This window comes from Onychomys torridus, chromosome 13, assembly GCF_903995425.1.
Source record: "Onychomys torridus chromosome 13, mOncTor1.1, whole genome shotgun sequence".
NCBI classification, from domain to species: Eukaryota; Metazoa; Chordata; class Mammalia; order Rodentia; family Cricetidae; genus Onychomys; species Onychomys torridus.
Window position 1 is genome coordinate 75274828 of NC_050455.1, and position 15835 is coordinate 75290662.

The following is a 15835-nucleotide window of genomic DNA, read 5'->3' on the forward strand; positions in this document are numbered from 1 at the left end:
ACAACTCTGAGATACCACCTTACACCTGTCAGAATGGCTAAGATGAAAAACACTGAAGACAGCCTATGCTGGAGAGGAGCCAGGGGAACTCTCCTCCACTACTGGTAGGAATGCAAGCTTGTACAGCCACTTAGGAAATCAATATGGTGCTTCCTTAGAGAATTGGAAATCCATCTCCCCCAAGACCCAGCTATACCACTCTTGGGCATATACCCAATGAATGATTAATCATACCACAAGGGCATTTGCTCAGCCATATTCATATCAGCATTGCTTGTAATAGCCAGAACCTAGAAACAACCTAGATGCCCTTCAACTGAAGAATGGATAAAGAAAATGTGGTACATATTATTACTATTACTATTCTACCAGCACTAATGGGATTTCTGTCACAGGACTTACTAGATTCACCTTGGCCATTTATGGACTACTGGTAAACCAGAAGACAAAATGTTTCCACAGTGCTCACATCAAGCTTTACATTCCCATGTAAAACTCTCCAAATTTTTCAAGGTTCACGTGAGCTAGACCCTAATTGATCACTTTTATGTCCGCACTGTTAGGACTCTCCCACTTCTGTTCAGTTCACACTTTTCTCACTGCAGATTCTTAAACAATTATGTCTTTATTGTGCTTTTCCTTCTTGTTTTCCCCCCTTTGCTCTCTTTCTATTTTCTCATTCTTTTCCTTCTCTCTTTTCCTCTCTTCTTCCTTTCTTCTTACTGTTTCATTAAATTATTTATTTATTTAGTGTATGTGGCATGTGCATGTGTCACAAACACATGTGGTGTTCAGCAAAAAATGCTCTTGAATGGGTTCTGCCTTCCCACCAACTGAGGCCTAGGGATCAAGTGCAGGTTATTGGTCTTCGCAACAAGTTCCTTTACCTACTGAGCAATCTCATCTTTGTTCTTTCTTTTTTCTTATTTATGTCAGACACAGTAGTTATCGCTTTGGGCTTTAATATTACTTCATCCAGCATTTTACACATTTTTAATTCATACATTATTATAACTCTTATTCATATACCCTGGCTTCATGTAATTGTATTATAAAATAAGTTTACAGTGGTTTCTATAGCTCATGTGGATTCTCTGTCTTTCCTAATATAATATGAGCTTCAAGGCTCCACCCAGCACAACCTCTTTTCTTCACCAATATCACTGACCTACAATATTTAGAAAGAAACTTAAAAATACAATTGAGATAACTGAAACATATAAAAAGGCAAATTTTCTAATGTTTCTGTTTATGAAGCTGCGGTTCAGAAATAATGGGAGATGTCATACTAAATATCCTAAAACCAGTTTTTTTATTACTAGATTTAATCACATTTTGCATGAGTTTTTCACCTGATTTAAAATATGGTTTATTTAAAGCTATGAAACTCATTGTTTGCATTTTATGTCATTGACTAAAGTTCAAGTGGAATATTTTAATTTGCTATTATTGTCAGTCAAGGTTTTGAAAATCATTGTAAAGTTCTTATCTCATCACAAAGTTTTAATAACTATGGAGTTATTCTTTTAATTCTGTAAAAGCTTTCGCATGAATGATATTCACCTAATGATATATTTGTATAAAGGTTTAATGCTGCTTTCTGTTTAATATGTAGCTGGGAGAAGGGTGGAAAAGGGCTCTTTTGCAAAGGATTTTCAAGAGCAGGATATGAAAAACCTGCAGCTCACACACAGGTGGAGCCACTGTAGCAAGATCTTTGAGATAATGCTTATATGCCTGCAGATACTACAGTTACATTGTTGCCATTGACAGTTTCTGAGATCATTCTTTAAAACAGGTTAGGGTCAAAAATTCTCTCTAAAGTATTCTCCAAACTCCACAGGTTAGACTTGGTTTATACTGCCTGAAGTAGCAGAACAATTTAGATACTAAAATCAAAGTATGGTTGGTTGAAAGTCTTAGTCAAACTATGTTTTTATTCTTGTGAAAGAAATGACAAGTATGTTGTTTTCAACAAAAGAACACCTTGCAGATCCTTTGACTCAGTCTCATCTCAAAGAAAACACATTTATATCAATGAAGACAAGTGACTTCATGTATACAGGTGCTATGAATTACCACAGATGCCTGGAGCAATACTATCTGAGTTAGGGCTTCCATTGCTGTAATGAAACACCATAACCGAAAAGCAAGTAGGGGAGGAAAGGGTTTATTTGCCTTACTCTTCCACATCACTATTTATCATTGAAGGAAGACACAACTAGAACTCAAGTAAGACAAGAACCTCGAAGAAGGAGCTGATGCAGGGGCCTTGAATCAGTGTGGCTTACTGACCCACTCCCATGTGCTCGTTCAGCCTGCTTTCTTATGGAACCCAGGACCACCAGCCAAGGGATGGCACCACCTACCCTGGGCTGAGCTATACCCTATAAATCACTAGTTAAGAAAATGCCTTAAAGCTGGATCTTATGGAGGCAATTTTTTTTTCACTTGAGGTTTCCTCCTTTCTGATGAGTCTACCTTGTGTCAAGTTGACATAAAACTAACCAGGACATATACCACACTATTTTTTTTTAACAAGGCAGAGATGCTTTTTCCCTGTGTTGGTGCTGCTCCTGAAGTGATTCTGTGGTTCCCTCAACATTAGTAACCAATAATTTTTACAACTAATTATGTTTGGTCTTGATCTTCTTTTTTACAATTATTCGGAGGTATTTACCCTTTCAAACAGATTGCAACATTGGCTTATTAGCCCCAAATGTATGTTTAACAATTTGTCATAACTTAGTTGTTAAAAGGCTGACCACAGCTATCATTCAAAGCCTCTGCAGTGGGAAGCATGGGTGCTAGTTGACTGGATCGTTTCCTCTAAATCTCACAGATCTGAAGGCAAGAGGAATTCAGTTTGGGTTCCTTCTACAGCTGGAAATATGTCTTCAAGATAACAGTGTTGTGGAAAGAGTTCACCTTCTTGATGTTATAGAAACGAATGCCTCTTATGCTCACTGATGATTAACCATTGGGTTCTATGCAGTTCTGAATGCTCTCCCAGTTCCTTACCACCTGTCCCTCTCATCCATGGTCATCACAATAGTAAGCCACCATTACTTTTGTTACATAACATGGTATGGAGAGGTGAAGCTTGCTCATCACCTTTATTATGATAATCAATCTAGGAGAGCAAAAATCTCTTTATCTTTGCCATGTTCTAGTGGTTAAACACAAGAGAATGACTTACCAGGGTTATCACAGTGTGCATATTCTTTACTTAATATGTATGTGCTGAACTATCAATAAAAATTGTATGTTGCTTATGCTCTGTTTAATTGAATTAAAGGATAAACCTAAGTACAATAATGAGCCTAATTTGGGGAGGATAATTCAAGCTCTATTCTTGTTTTAATACTTGAAATAACTGGGCTGGGGAGATGGCTCATTGGTAAAGAGTACCAGATGCTCTTCTAAAGGTCCTGGGTTCAATTTCCAGCAACCACATGGTGGCTCACAGTCATCTATAGTTGGATCTAATGCCCTCTTCTGGCGTGCAAGCATACATGCAGATAGAGCACTCATATACATAAAATAAAAAATAAATATTGAAAAAATAGATGTAAAATATTTTAAATAATTACTGCTTTTAGGGTCATTTCTTTTAATATTTGTGAACTCTTCAACATTTACTTGTTATTCAAAAATTAGATCCTTATACATCAAATTTTATATTCACATGTGAAAATATCAAATCCTGTTCACTTGTTAGGAAACATCAAGCATGAATCTCCTTGAGCAGGTGACATAATTATATTTCATATACCACCAAGATAGGATATGTAGATAAATTATGGGTTCTTATCAGATACTGCATTGAATTTGGGAATGGAATTTAAATATTTTAGTTATGAATAGAGGCCTTTAAGAAGTTTTAATTCATGAGTGAATTTATATTAAATGCTGTTTGTGTTTCTATAGAACAACCCTAAACTTTTACAGTAAGACTGGTGACATATCATCTCCTGAAAGTCATTTCAGCAAGCAAGAAAAGATGACCCATTATTTCAGAGACAGAAAATTCCATTCAAAGAAAGTAGAGAAGTGAAATGCCAGTTTACATTGTAGAGAGTCCAGACAGAAACTGTCAATGTTTTAAATGCTGAAATCATCCCAAAAGAGAGCAATACCTCACACTATTTGAGGCCAAAGCTGAGGTAAACAACAAGATCATTTGTTTATTTGAGCAAGACTGTTAGACATGAAGGTGTTGGAATGAATTCATTAAAAAAATCTGCATACTGGGGAGTGAGAGCAATCAGAAGATATTTTCTATATTCATGATACTATCAAAGAATAAATTTAATTTATAAAGAAATGCATGTGTTAAACTGAAGATGTCTATGGATATTAAGCATTTTAATTGAGTTGGTAAATATACAATGGATCAGTAGAACCTAGAGTTTTAAAGAAGATAATCTGCACATTTGTAAAACATTTATATATGTATATTTTATGTATATATATATATATATATATATACACATAATATATATCTTGTATATGTATATAATAATTAAGATATGGACTAAGCCAGGGGCATGTCAACAGTGAGAGATGTAAAGAGGAAACCTATAAAGATAGCTGAAAGTTGGGATCTGGTCAGGTACAGTAAAAATTCAGAAAGAGTAATGTTCTCATTGTGAAGAAATTGAAATATTTTTAAAGGAGGGAGTTATTTGTCCACCCATTTTTTTGTGAGTTAAAGAAAGAATCCTCAGGGAATTTTAGAAATCACTGTGAAGCTTTTCTAATTTTTATAGTATACAGGAAACAACACTCATGAGAGGCAGTCATTGCAAGGAACAATTTGGCTGTTTCACAAAGCAGTAAATATAGCAGGTCTTACATCTCATCTAATTCACCTCCAAAAACTTAGTTTATTGAAACAAGTTGATATATACGTGGCCTACAGTTTAACTCCATTTCAGATCTGACCACAAATGTTTTGTGATCCTTTCCACAATGTCAGTAAGACTGAAAATGAAGGCATTGAAGGTGTCCCTGTTGTTTATCTGTGGATGCTCCCTCCAGGTTGATAACTCTTGAAAGACCTCCAGGACTATACTATACAACACAGTCACAATCTAGAGTATACTTGGAGACTCTCTTTAATCTCACATGTGTGGTACACACTGAACATGAGAAGTGGATAGGCTTTCCAGACCAGAGCTTCATTTTACAGGCTTGTTTTCTAAATAGAACTAATGTGCTTTAAAATTCACATGTACTCCATTCATTCTTTGATGGGGAATGGAATATAAATATTCTTTTTCTATTGCTGTGAGATTATAAATGAGAATTTCTGTTAGTTACATACTATTACATGGTTAATGATTTACAGCCTCAAACAATTAGCTGTTCCATTAATATAAGTGATTATGATTGGTGTTCTTAATCAATTTTATTCAAAAAATTAATTTCCTTCTTTTCTTTTAATAGACTATTTTGAATCACTATATTTGGAAATAAAATGTTGAGAATGATTCAACTTAATTAAGTTTCTGATTTAACAACCAATATAACTTGAATTAAAAATATGTACACATATACATTTTCGATATGAAACAGTTTTAATAAAACTTTTATTAATTTCCTTCTTTGACAGTTTCATATGTGTATGTAATGCATTCTTGCTATCCTTAGCTCTTACTTTCTTGTCTTCCTCCCATCCCTCTCAGCTCCTCTCTTCCTTCAGAGTGGAGACACTGTCACACTCATGCCTTTAGTTTCATCTTGAGACTCATTGAATTTAGTCGTGGCATCTGTATAACTGTGTTTCTAACCAGTCACTGAAGCATGGTAATTCACATTTTACAAAGGAAGACAATGACTTTCTCTCTCCTTCAATCCACAAGGAGCCAATAGATAGCAGGGTAGAGTATGATCCTGTAAGTCCCCCATGACTTACTGGTTACAGGCTGAGTCATGTACAGAACCAATACCTGCATGCTTAGCTGATTTGATATTATTGTCTTACAATGGCTATGTGATACCCACAAGACAGCCTTTCATGGACTTTCTGCATACTTTCTGTCTCATGTTCACACTGCAATCTCTTCTGCAATGATCACTGAGTCTTGGAGGGGAGGGCATAAGATTCCTGTTTAGAGCTGAGTACTCAACCAGCATTTGTTATCAGCACCTTACGTAGATATAACTCTTTATATTCACCGTAGTTTGTGCAATGACATTTTCTGGGTAAGCTGGACATAGCCTGTGTCTATGAATATGAACACATATACTTAGAAGTCAGTTTGGAACCACATCTTTAGTTAAGCAACTTGAGACCATCTTAACCATTAAGGGTTTTTTTTAATTGTTTTTTTTTTTCATTTATTTTATTTCTTAAATAATTTCATGCTTGAATTTTTGACCAGGTTTACAATACTAGGCATGGACCTGCTCTTACAATATTTGGTGCTTCTTGCCAGGCCAGTTGGTATTGTAGGTATGGTGGTTTGAACGAAAATGGCCCCCAAAGGGAGTGGCACTGAAGAGGTGTGTCCTTATTGGAAGAAGTGTGTCACTGTGGGGGCGGGCTCTGGGGTCTTTGTTGCTCAAACTTCTCTCAATGTGACAATCAGTTGACTTCCTGTTGCCTGTAAAGTGTAAGACCCTCCAGTACCATGTCTGCCTGAATGCTGCCGTGCTCCCCACCATGATGATAATGGTTGACTGAACCTCTAAAACTGTAAAGCACCACCTCAAATAAATGTGGTCATAGTGTCTTTTCACAGCAATAAAACCCCTAAAACAGTAGGTATAGTGTTCACAGATAGATAGTATCACTGAACGCTTTTCTCCCCATGTCACCTCTCAGCACTATGAACATTGACCAATAACGAGAAACATTCCATTTCTGCTCCAGTTTAATATTTCCAAATATTCTGTGTCATCTTCAGCACTTGGGTCATGTCAGTTGCTTCTGGTGGGCAACCAAGAGGGATGGTGAGTGCCTGTGTTATTTTAGGAGCCTCTGAGCCTCCATAATAATAATGCATAAGGAGGTATCTCACACCTAGCTCTGGGATTTTTGATCAATGGTCCATGACCTTTGGGGGCAGCCTTATCTTCCCATCCATATCTCTCAACTAATTATTTATCCAAAAGTATTTTCAATTTGCTTAAAATAGTAGGTTATGACATGGCTTTTTCAGACCACTTCTATTTTGTTTAATCTTCCCAGGCCCCCTCATTGTCCCCATCCCCTCTCTCATTATTGAAGCATTATATCATATTACCTATGTTTTACTATCTGCTCTTTCCCTTGAGGCATTCTCCATCTCCAAGATTCTTTCCTAGCTTCTTGGTGTCTATATGTTTACTGCCATTTGATTTCCTCTTAACATCCACTCTGACTAGCTACGATAGGATGGAATCTTAAAATAATTTTAATCTGTATTTTCTTGGTTGCTAGGGATGTCAAATACTTTTCTTCAAAGTATTTGCTAGCCATTTGAGAACTCTATTCAATTCAACAGCTAGTAAACATTTAAATCAGGTTGTTTGCTTTCTGTATGTTTTGCTTTTTTGGAGTTCTTTTTAAATTGTAGATATTAACCCTCTGCTGGATGTGTAACTGGTAAAGATGTTTTCACATTCTAAAGCCTTCTCCTTTGCTCAATTAACTAGCTTTCATTGTGCAGAAGCCTTCTACTTTGCAGCAATAATAACTGTGCTTTGCGGTATTATTTCTGAATAACTTCAGCTCTATTTAGGAAGTCTTTGCCTATGCCTTCATCTTGTACCATACTCCTTACCTTTTCTTCTAGCAGTTTCATTTGTACACTGGGTGTTTTATACACTTGGAATTGATTTTGCTCAGGGATAGTAAGTGACAGGATTGAGCTGTACTCTTTTTGTAAATATCCAATTTCCATAACACCCTTAGGTGAAGATGCTGTACTTTTTCAAGTGTGTATTTTTACATTTAAAAAAATTCTGGAAGCTCCAATTCATTTACTTCAACCTGTATTTTTTATTTCACTCTTTGCATGTGAAACTAGTTCAGTTTTGATGAATGAGGGTTAGTTTAGGAGCTCCACATTCAAGCTCTCTAAGATACCGAAGTTGGAGTGCTTTTAGGAATCCTATTATCAGAAGAGAAGCCACTGTAACAAAACAGTAACAGTGCTGTGTGTAAATATGAATAAGAGGCTAGCTAAATATGATCCGTCTTGCTCCTACTTCCCCTGCAGGGTGTTGGCACCAGAATTCTTGAGCTCCCGCTGTTTTGCAAAAACATATTCCTCCAGTATGAACTAGCGTTTGCATGAGAAATTCCTAGGACTTACTTTAAATGAAATTTGTTACTGGAAGTGAAAAGGCAAAGAAATAACCCGAAAGCTAACAAAATAATAAATGAAAAATGGGCATTAATGAAATTGTTGGATGAAGAACAGTGACGGTGGGCCGGGCACATTTCTATATTCAGGAAAGTAGGGATTATTTACAACCACGCCGTACGTGTGCCTTTGTTTTGTTTTTCATATACCAACATTAATAAAATGAGCACATTTTTAAAATACATAATGATTTATCTTTTTGTGATATATAATCTCAGTCATGAAGGTCTAAAATAGTTCTCAACCTTCCTAATGCTGACCCTTTAATACAATTCCTTCTGTTGTAGTGACCCTCAACTCTTCATATCTGTAAATGTGCTACTGTTATGAATTATAATGTAAAAATCTGTTTTCTGGTGGCCTTTTGGGGGTTGTGAACCACAGGTTGAGAACTACTGTTCTAAAAGAACTCCTGGGCACATACATATAAATGAGTACTTGTGTTTGTCAGGCTCATTGGTGTACGAGTTTGAGTCATTTGATGAATATATGGCAGGGTGTGTGTTTTGATGTGTTTCCTAACCCCACATAGCCATATATATACAAGCTATTACTAAAATGTATATAGAGCCTAATTATGTCTTGGGAGTAAGAATTACCTCAAACTATGAAAGGATTAAACTTAGAATTGGAAGATTTAAAAAAAGGTGAGAACAAGAAGAAAATGAATAGGCCAGTGACTGGAGGGCTGAGGGAAGGGAAGGCAAGAGAAGGCATCAAAGGAAGCGAACAAGAAGAGAAGGGAGGTGATAGACATGAAGAACCATAAAGAAGCAGGAGGAGAACAAGTACCTCTCTGTCTATGGACTTGTGCCTGAAGCAGGAGAAAGAGAAGGACTGCCGGTCTCACTGAGGCCTGAGAAGCACCTCAGACATCTCAGCAGCAGTACCATGAGACGATCCCAAAGCTCTAGGAATTGGTGAGAACACAGCAGTTAATAAGCAATGGTACCAGCAATGCTATGCTGGTAAAAGCAACGCCTTGTTTTTCTGTGAGTTTCTCTATTTTTCCTATGAAATTGTCATTCAATAATTGACCAGCAGCATGGGGATCACCTGGGAGCTTGTTTAAAAACATGTAGGTTCATGCCCTATTCTAAACCCACTGAATCAGCATTTGCATTTTAACAAGATCTCATTTGGTTTGTACGCACACTGTAGTTTGAGAAATACTGTGCCATCCTCTATAGATCCCTGGGGCAACATTAGCATTGCTTTACATGCAGATAATGAAGAGCCAGGCACTGAGGGTGCCATAAAAGCTACATGATGTCTAAGTCAAGCGACTCCCAGGGCATGTGGTAATTCTTGACAATTCCCTAAGAAATGAGGGGTTTATTTAGTGAATGCACTCATGGGGTTGCATTAGTTGGGAAAATAAATGCTTGTTTTGGGAAATGATAGTGAGAATTTATCATTAGTGGTTCTAATATTTATTTTTCTTATCTATACTGTGGTCTTTATGTGATTTTATTAGCCATCCTGATTTTTAATAAAATACCTTTATTTACCAAGAATATACTTTGTATAAACTTGAATGGATGTGAGGGTATCAGCCTGGGAATAAGGACAGCAATGTAGCCCAGTAAACATGGGTAGTGAAAGAGTACATTGACTTGTGAACATTTATGATGGATTTACATGTAAGTGAGACTGGAATGTCTCATTACTATGACAACACTCACACATGACATCTGAGTGTACTCTTCCTCAAACTACAGTCAGCTCATAATTATGTCATTAAATAAAAGGAATCCCAGTTTTACCCACCACTAGCTAATCTATATTAAATGGTAAAACAGTAAAGTACATATTTCTTGATGTCATGAAAATGATATATTTAGATGTTAGAACATGTGAATTAAATATTCTCTAGTAATTACTTATTCAAATGCCATTTTATAATTAATTTGTGCAATGTTTTAATCAGACCCTTAAGTAAGCCAGTTGCATGTGAAGGAACACAAAGACTATTTTATATATATAAAGAGAGAGAGAGGTTTGTGTATATATATATATATATATATATATATATATATATAGATAGAGAGAGAGAGAGAGAGAGAGAGAGAGACATTGATAGATAGTATTATTACTAAAACCCAGTGAGTATTTAAAGCATCTATATCTCAAATGTAAAGGAGGTATTATTTTAGGTAGTCAACTGGATCAAAATATTCATTATCACTTAGCAGTAAGTGAAGTAAGAACTGCGATGTGGGTGGGAAAAGTAAATTTTATTTTCTAAAACTCTTATCACCTGCTGACTGCAGCCTGAGCATCCATGTCATGTGTCACAGAGTGAGACTAAGCCTGGCAAATTATCAGCTGACATAGGATTTTACACTGTTACTAATTTATTGCCCATATCATTTTCATGGATTGTGTGGAATTAGAAACTTGCTATTTTAGTAAGCATGATTCTTCTCCATGATCCTGCTTTATTTGATCAATTCTTACCAAAAATCACCACTTCCTTTGCTATTTTTGCAGTATTTCTAGATGCCATTACACATTCCCCTGTTTTTCATGTATTCTTTAATAAGGCTCAGAAATCATGTAAGTAATAAAGTTGTCTCCACAACATACAATGTTTCTATGTATGTATTTTTTATGTAAAGATATAAAGATACATTTAATGTCTATTGATACGAAATAAGGAACTTGTTATTTTGAACATTTGAAAGTATGAATAATATTAAAGATCTTATGTATGAGGATCATGCCCAGGAAGCAAATATATACAAATATGAATAACATGTATAGCAAAAGAGTCAGGAATACATGTGATATGTGAAATTATGCACACACACACACACACAATCTTGAAGAATTCATTGGCATCAGAAGTCTAAATATTGTGTTAGATCCTGGATTTACTCATTTTCTGAGTTATGACACATGAATCCATTTAGTCTTATCAATAAAAACCAAGAGTCAAATATTAGAGTAATAACCTGAAATATCAGAGAAGCAAATGAGCAGCCACCAGTGACTTTTTACCTCTCTGGATACTCTGACCAAACTGGGGGCAAGATCCTGTCTCTACCCACCTTGTATTCCTGTCTCCACCCACATTGTATTCCTGTCTCCACTTCCCAATTGTACTGGAGCCAAGGCATGAGCCTCCCAAATGCTGTGATTAAAGGTGTGAACCACCACTGTCTGGCTTCTACAGTTAGCTAGTGGCTAAATCTGCCTTATGATCTCCAGGAAAGCTTTATTTGTCAGAACACAAACAAAATATCATATGACAGAGTTGTCTCTTTAGACTCTATTTAGTAAATCCATATTTCAACAATTAGTTCAGAAACTCTACCAGATGACTGATCTATCAGGAGAAACATTTGATAACCAGCCTGAGCACTTGAGGTACTTTTTAGATTCACAATTTAAAATTATTTGCTTCCTGAATGAAAGCTCAGGTTCTATGTTCTGCTGTGGATATCGCTTTGTGTAAATAAAGTTCTGATTGGCCAGTGGCCAGGCAGGAAGTATAGGCGGGACAAGAGAGAAGAGAATTCTGGGAAGTAGAAGGTTGGAGAGAGACACCGCCAGCCGCAGCCATGAAAAGCAACATGTAAAGACACTGGTAAGCCACAAGCCCTGTGACAAAGTATAGACTAACAGAAATGGGTTAATTTAAGATAGAAAAAGTAGATAACAAGAAGCCTGACACAGCCATACTGTTTGTAAGCAATATAAGTTTCTGTGTGCTTTCTTGGTTGGGTCTGAGCGACTGTGGGACTGGCAGGTAAGAGAGATTTGTCCTGACTAGGCCAGGCAGGAAAACTCTAACTACAAATGGTGTCCAACGTGTTGACAAGAGTTTCCACCTAAAACCTGAAAAAAAGATTCTAAGATGGAGCTGAAAACAGCTTCCTAATTGTCTCTCTCAAGTTAGCGGCAGCCTGCCATTTTGAGCTTCTATGGCGGGTTCCTGGCTTGTGCATCTGACCTGCAGTGTGGCGGGAATGAGGAGTCTACAAGCAGAACTTTACTCTGCTGCATGGTAGATTTAGCCTTTGCTAGTTTAAAAAAAAAGGGTTTCTGGGATATGCGCTGCTTTGATAGAACTGCTTCTGATAGTTGATGGTACACATGGCTCCAGTCACAGAGCTCGTGGTAAACTGTACCACCACCATGTTGGGAAGCTGAGGTGGGTGGAGCCAGCAGCCACAGCGGTGTTTCAGTCTTACAAAGATGGATATTACACAGAGAATCTGGTTTGTCTTGTCTTTGGGATATTTAACTGCAAAAAGAAAGATTTGACCGTAAAAGCTGTTGAGTTAAATAAATATGTAAATTGTAAAGGTAACTTGACTTCAAAATTTGGATATAAGGATATGTTACTTTGGAAGAGAGTCTCTGCTTTTGTTTCCACAGAAAGCCAGAGGCTATGGATTTGTTCCAGATTAAGATACATCAGGTTTGATCAGCCAAGACCACCTGAAAGGTCTCAGATGACACCATGGCTCAGATGATCCAACATCCAGAATGGTTTCAAGGCAACTGGCTCAGAGGTTCACCCTCATGGACTACTCTATAATCCTAAAATTTTCTTTGTATCCCCATAAGATACAGCGCCCCTCTCCAACAGGAAGTAGTCAGAGAAAATACGCCCACATTCCCAAAATTATCAAGCTGGCTTTGGAGATGGAATTGGCTCACTCCTTCTCTAAACCCAGACATATTAAAAAAAAAAAAAAAAAAAAAGGTTAAGCGATTCTTGTATCCCAAATCAGAAAAGCCCTCTGGTATGGGACAGAAAAAAAAACAATATTTTTCTTTAAAACAGGTTGATTATAAATGCGATCTCTTTCTAAAGAAGAAAAGGGGATATGATACAGATATAATAGGATCAAAGGGTAGATTAAGGAACTTACTTCTAAAAAGCAACAACTTGTTTAAAATGTTTTACATTGGTATAGATTTTAGTCCATTGACTAAAGTTAATTTTGTTATACTGTGTGCATATTTCTATTCCTGTTTAAGGTATTATGTTTGTATAGCTCATTTTAAATTGAAATGGATAATTAAAAATAGACTAATAATTAGTCATCTATGATAATCATACTCGTAGCCATGTTAGTTAAGTCTTCTAGATATACATACAGATATTTCAGATAGATAGGTAATCTTCAAATACTTCAAAGACCTACAGAATATGGCATTTAAAATACTTTTAAAATTTAGACTTTCTAGACAGTGAGACATGTCTGCTCCTGGCAACACCGATTTACTTCAGAGACAAGGATGGGCATTGAAGACACTTCATATCTTATCTTCACATTGGCAAAAATAGCCATTTGGGCAAGAAACTGTTCTTGCCTGGACTGCTTGATCGACTGGACATGCAGGACCCATAAAAAGGTGACCACTGAACTTTGCTTGACAGACAAAGTGGTCCTTCATGTTCCTGCTTCGCAGAGGAAACTGCCAGACATTCTACAGGACACTGAGAGAAGTGACTGAGAGACTCTAGCCCTGTAGGATAAAGACAGATGCCCTAACTTTACAAAGGAACATTAGGTGACTGTCCAGGCTGCCAGCTGTCTCTGTCTACTCTTGCAAGACTCCTGAAAAATGCTTAAATCCTTCTCCTGGTTCTCAGGTAATATTATATCCTTCTGAGGTCTTTGATGTGGTTAAAGGCTAGATAGTTATAATTTTCTCAGTTATGATAAAAGATAAGTTAGATATAAAACCTTAGACTCACAAATATAAGATAGGATATCTTCTTTAATATTGTAACTGTAATTCTTGCTTGATAATTGTTTTGTTATATGTAATTTTTCTATGTAAAAGTTAAAACCTTCCTTTAAAAAAAAAGAGAAAAGGGGAAGTGCTGTGGATATCGCTTTGTGTAAATAAAGTTCTGATTGGCCAGTGGCCAGGCAGGAAGTATAGGCGGGACAAGAGAGAAGAGAATTCTGGGAAGTAGAAGGTTGGAGAGAGACACCGCCAGCCGCAGCCATGAAAAGCAACATGTAAAGACACTGGTAAGCCACAAGCCCTGTGGCAAAGTATAGATGAACAGAAATGGGTTAATTTAAGATAGAAAAAGTAGATAACAAGAAGCCTGCCACAGCCATACTGTTTGTAAGCAATGTAAGTTTCTGTGTGCTTTCTTGGTTGGGTCTGAGCGACTGTGGGACTGGCAGGTAAGAGAGATTTGTCCTGACTAGGCCAGGCAGGAAAACCCTAACTACAATGTTTTCTTGTGCTTTTGAATGGACCTCATTTCTTAATTTCTTAGAATTTCTTCTTTTGAGTCTTTAGTAGTGTTGCATTTGTGCTGGACTTGAGATGTAACTCAAAATTTAATACTGAAACTAGCTCACAGCAAAACTTTTCTCCCTTACCTCAGCTGCAAGAACCAGAGATAACATAACTTGTTCCATTGAAATACAGTCTTGGAATATATCTTGCTCTGGTATATTTGTCATTTAAATACTTTCCATGCATTTATAATATGTTTTATGTATAAAAGGGAAGATATTAGAAAGCAAAGGCATCAAGACTTATATACTTTTACAAGATAAAGTGAATAGTTTTTTGCCAGTGGAAACAAGTGTTCACATTAGAACAGGGCTGTAGCTTTCCCTTGTATCCATGTGATAGACTCAAAGGTGGAAACGTAAATGGAAAGATTCATAGTGTAGTTAATATATGAAGACTATTAAAAAGGTTAGTTAATATAAAGGTTAATCCACATACAACAATACTCTTAGGTTGGGCTTTTAGAACGTGATCAGATCAAGAAATATCTGACTCATTCATAACATCCATATTTTTTGTACTCCCTAGTGCCAAGCATAACTTGGCATCCCTGCACACACAATTATAACCTTCTCTGACCTTGCCTGAAAAAACACTAAGCAGGACTTACATCCTCAAAGACAACAGGTACTTCGGTGGAATTAAGGTGTACCCACAAAACTTCATGCTACCCCTATATGCCCATACAACATCAGCATCTCCATATTATGCATGGGGAAAGTTAATTTCATGGGATTTAGGAAAGGTGGTGGAGAGCTTAAGCATCTTGATGGAAGAAGTATTCAGGGATACTTTGTGAAAGATTCTCTTTCTCCAGCCCTTTCTTCTTTTGCTATGCATACTTCCTGGCCCTTAGGTGGACAGTTTTCTACAGCCATGTCTTTCTTACAGCATGCTTCTGCTTTGCTACAGATCTCAAGCAATGGATGTTAAAAAACTTAGAAACCACCAAAATTATTTGGTTATCTTGGATTCCAACAACCCATGAAATATAAGAATTGTTAGAAGAATTGAGTCATACTTAAAATTTTGCACCACATTGAAACCAACACAAGAGAGACAGCTTACAAATGAAAGAAGATCTTTGTCAACTACTTATTTGATAAGGTAATAATATCTGAAATGTACAAATAACTAAAAAATTATCTGTGTTAGTCTGTTTTTTATTTATTTTTTTAATTCATTTTATATACCAA